We start from the raw sequence: 5294 nt of genomic DNA, 5'->3' as shown, positions 1-5294 counted from the left end.
AAAAAAAACCAACACTGCTAACAATTCGGAGGGTAAGATTAGCATCTTCCAGAATTTCAACATCTCTTCCTCCTCAAATCGGACCCACCGATTTACTATGTAAAATATGACGCTCAAACAACTCGCACCTTCCGAGTTGTTAGACCTGACACCAACAAAAAAACTGCCCCACATATCTGTATTGCTCTTTCATGACTCCATATCCAAAAAAAACACACACAAAGTCTCCATATAAAAAAAAAATGAGCCTTTTTATTGATGTTACGGTTGTTAATAAAATTAAGTCCAAATAACAGTAATAATAATAATAAAATCTTATCCCATTAAATAGATAACATAAATCAAATGATACTTTTACGACCTGTCATGTCCTAGTGAAATTATTCACAGATATACCTAACTTGACCAGCTCATGCAAAACTTTTTTAGATATTACTCTACCTTTAATTACTGGTTTATTCTATGTAATTGACCATCTTAACTGAATGCTTTACTAGTCTTCCACTTATTTATCCAAATTACCTAATAAGACAAGCTCCACCATCTTTTTAACAATGAATGATACTTTAATTATCTTTTTTATATCTATTTACATGTGTGTAACTTTTATCTATCTAATCATTTTTATTTCGATCATAATAAACTTATGTTTATGTTCTCTGTTTATTTCTGAGTATTTTATTCTATATAACATAATTAGTCTAATAACAATGGAATAAAATTTATCTTAAAGATACTTTTTATCACATATAAAACCCTAAACACATTGCCATTATTTTGACTAACTGACTTAAATCCTATGGTTTATCTTCTATTATTTTTCTATTATCCCGAATAATACATCCAAAATAATTAATTCGTTTACTCCATATATCCTGTCTTAGTGTGATTTATGTAAAAACCATGTATTTCCAAACTCTATCTCTACAAATATAGCATCTCGTTTAAATCTTCTAGCAATCACTACTAGCAAATTCTTCATTACCGACGTCTTTACCAACAATCAGAGTGTCAGTAAATATTTGTCAAATATATCTCTATTGGTAATTTCCTATCAACTTTTATCGACGTCCTGCGACCATTAGTAATAATCATTAATAATATTAACATTGATAGCTATCAGTTAAATTGATTCAAAAATCATTTTCAAACAACAATGATATACTAAATACAATTAAAAAATAATGTAAAAAATATGTTAACAAAATTAAAAATAAACTACAAGAATATCATTAGTCGTAGTCCTCATCAAGTATTCATTGTCATCTTCACCAGCGTCTCCAAAAGTGGACAGTCTTGCAAAGGTAGGTGGTTGATCACTACCGGGCGTCAGAAAAAAAAGTAGAGGAGGCAGGTAGATATCGTTGGAGGAGCTACAGATCTTTGTGAACGAGCTCCTCGATCATCTCGATCATGATATATATATTAGTGAGTGGAGATAGTTTGCTAGAGTCGGGTGCCTCAGGTAAGTCTGCCCCACTTATAATGCTCGACGTGGTAGAGTGCCTCTAGCTCGGTGTTCCTTATCCATTGCTCTATTTATTGCACCATCTGCTAGGTAAGTTTCCTATTGAGTAGAGTGATTTAGACCATCTCCAGAAATCATATCTTCATCAATCCCAATTCCTATTTATGGCCCACCTATCATAAAAAGTAACTCCACATCAGTTTTTGCGTCATAAACAGTAAATAGGAACTCAAAGCATCTTCTCTTCTCCATTAGGAAGAACTAACTTTAGTCTCTGTTGTGATCTCACTTAATTAATTAATTAAAATACTTGAAATTAATGTAATTAATTTTTTTCAATAATGTCATTTAAATACGCAATATATAATTCGGGATTACACTAATTTGTAAAATTACTTAATACAAAGAAAAATATAATTAAACTCTATAGTTGACGACAAGCATTGTGAAATTGTCATATGTGTTCAATCAAGTCTTCTTTCAATTGTCTATGATGTTGCCTATTTTAGAGTTGGACATTTTTTTGGAGAAATTGATAATATGGTGCAAAATTTATTTCTCCCAACTGAGGTTGTGATAAGCCATTTTTGACATCATCATACTCTAAGCCTTGAGCAAAATTTCTTACATAAGTGTCTCTTTTATCCATTTCATTAATTAATTATTATAATTATTAATAAATTAAATATAACAGACTTCTATTGCTTTGAAGCTTGTGAAAGAATTCACTTTTGGTTTACTTCAATAGTAGGTCCTCATCTTTTACTTATATATAATAAATGAGACTCTAAATTCTTCTACCATTGGAGTTGCTCTTACACCCTCAAGTCTAGCCCATTGGTAGTAGAGCACTCTTTTTAGTGTCTTTTCATAAGCCAAGTGAGACATGGTACTAATGTTAACGTGACCTAAACCATACACCTTGCGACATTTTAAAATTTGATTAATATATTGTTTAATTATTCTAATTTCGTCAAATTTTTAATTAAATTTTTATATTTTTTTATTTTTAATTGAGATCTTAGATTAATATTTTTTTTAATTAGGTCCCTTTTGATAATAAACATTATAAAAAACATTAAACAAAAATCAATTTACTATTATACCCATTAGTTACTCTTTACAAATTACTCATATTCAGTAGGCACTCTCTCTAGAATCAATAAATCCTACAACAATCACTCTAGGTCCTGAACAACAACCAAGCCTATTAATAAAATTCACACTAACATACACTAACAAACAAACAAACAAAAAAATTTTCATGACTTTTCATAATTTGTTCAGCATGATTTATAAACAAAAATAACAGCTTTATCATGAAAATGAGTGACAAAGTCACACCTGAAAAGATTCAGAATCACTAGAGGGTGAAGCTTTAGCACAAGTTCTTCTGGCTTCTAATATAGCATGAACGTTAACATAACTGACTATTGGAGTCTACAATCAAACTCATAAAGAGTCACATTTTTCCTAAACAATTCAACCAACTCAAAAATTATAATAATAAAGAGAGTTTACTTCATCTACAATATAATCAGTTTCAGTAGTACTTTCTATTTCAACCATAGCACCATAGCAACTAAAAACCTGAATAAAAAAGCAAACACAAGTAAGAGCAATAACAATAATAATGATGAAAATAGAGGAATAGTAGAGTATGAATTTAAAAACAAAGCGAATTTGAGTCGGGTGAAAAATTGAGCCAAATTTTGGGGGCAAGCTTAGCTCAGTGCCAAAAATATCGGCATTTCCATTGAGAAGACGAAGGCGAAGAGGAGCATCGTTCCCAATCTCAATCCTGAGTTCGCTTTCTTTTTCCAATTTGACCTGCTACTTCACTCCTGAGCTCGATGCACCGCCACCGTGTGCCATCGTCATTGTTACGCTATTACAATACACAGTTCAAAAGGAAAATTGATTTCACTTATTTATATAAAACGATTCGATTCCAATTTTTCTACTCGGGAATTTTTTGCTTCATCAATCACTCGTTCATTCTTCTACAAGTCCCTAACACTTAGGAGAAGAAAAAAATTTTCGGGTGCACAACAATGACAACAGAACCAATAACAATTAGGAGGAAAAAAATTACAATGGACAGAGAGAAGAATTTTCACAGAACTCAAAATTCTGAGCGGAGAAAACTGCGGTCTTGCAAGTAGCAGCGATGGAAACCAAACCTACTCGTAATGGTATGTTTTGTGAAAAAGAGGATGAGGAAGCACGATTTCGGTGGAAAATTTTCAGCAGAAACACCTTCAACTGTGACAATAACAATGACAAAGTGACATCCTCAAGCAATGTTCTGTGGTGGAGTTGAGCTCGGCTGATGATGGTGTGCGCAACAAAGGGACGAAGGAGAGAGTAAAGGAAAACGACAGTGAAAGTGCTAATTTTGTCTTTTTGAAAAATCAAAGTGAAGTGACAATTAAGGATTCAAAAAAGTTAAGGTATCTTTAATTTGGGAACGGAATATTCGGTTAAATTAAACGTTTTCATCATGACAGAGACTTAATTGAAAAAAATAAATAAATAGTTCTGGGATCCAATTGAAAGAAAAAAAATATAAAGACCTAATTGAAAATTTGACGAAACTATAACGACCAACAAAATAATTAAATCTAATATATTTTAAATTTTAAATATTTAAACATATTTATATTAATTTTTTAAATTTTTTATTTTGATCCCCTATTATAATTTTTGGATCCATCACTATCTTCAACAATAAAATTGTACTAGCCCAATTTAAAAAAAAAATTACCTTTTCTTATACACGGATATCAACCTATTAATATTTCAGCCTATCCTTTATTTCCATTGGATCTCGCTAGGGAGACAATGGACTATTTGTACAATGTGTACAATAGGATACAATGGTCTATTGAGTTACAAAATAAACATCTCTCATACTATCTAACATAACCATTGTACACATTGTATAAATATTCTATTGGCTCCTCATACTTTTCCATTTTCATTTATTTATTGTTTGTATTTCTTTGTTATCCATTTTTGTTGACACGAACACAAGTAAGTGAAGACCAAACAAAAGTATCTCTCCCAACTTGTCCAAAATCTCAACCAAAAAGTCCATAAGCAGCCTATGTGCTCTAAACATTCAAGAAACGAACTTCATATACCAAAAGCAAAAAAATGTGATGTTGCCAGAAATTATTTTTAATACGAAAATAAAAATAATATTTTAATTAAATATTGATATTTGAAGTGTATTACAACATTATAAAAGTATAAAAAAAATATCTAACACATATTTTACATATTGCTAAAATGATGTGATACATGTGTACATATATTCTGCATGTTGCCAGAATAATAACACATGTCTAACACACATCTTAAATGTTAATTATCCACCTGTAAAATCTACTCATATATAATTATATCAAATAATATTATTTTCAACAAAAATACCAATATTTTTTTATATAAAAAAAAAAAAAAAAAAAGATACTTCAATTAGCCGTGTTCACAGCAAGCCTTAGTCAACCATCTCCACTTTCTCTCTCCAGCAATTCCGACACTCACTAAAAAGTAAAAACAACACACACAGTCTCAGATATTGATACAGCGAATGGGTTGCCATTCTATTTAATTTCAAGAAATCTCTTTATCTCTATACAGAACAGTTTCTGTGCCGTATAATTTGTCCTTTATTTTTTTTTCAATAGGTACTTTATTAGTGATTCAATCTTTTCTACATATGTTTGGTGATTTAGTCTATTTTTTTCCCTTTTTTTATTCATATGCATATACCTAAAATGAAGGTGACATAAGTGAGCTGTTCTTTTCCAGGAGTTCA

Source organism: Arachis ipaensis, chromosome B03, assembly GCF_000816755.2.
Source record: "Arachis ipaensis cultivar K30076 chromosome B03, Araip1.1, whole genome shotgun sequence".
NCBI classification, from domain to species: Eukaryota; Viridiplantae; Streptophyta; class Magnoliopsida; order Fabales; family Fabaceae; genus Arachis; species Arachis ipaensis.
Note: the sequence above shows the minus strand (reverse complement) of the source record.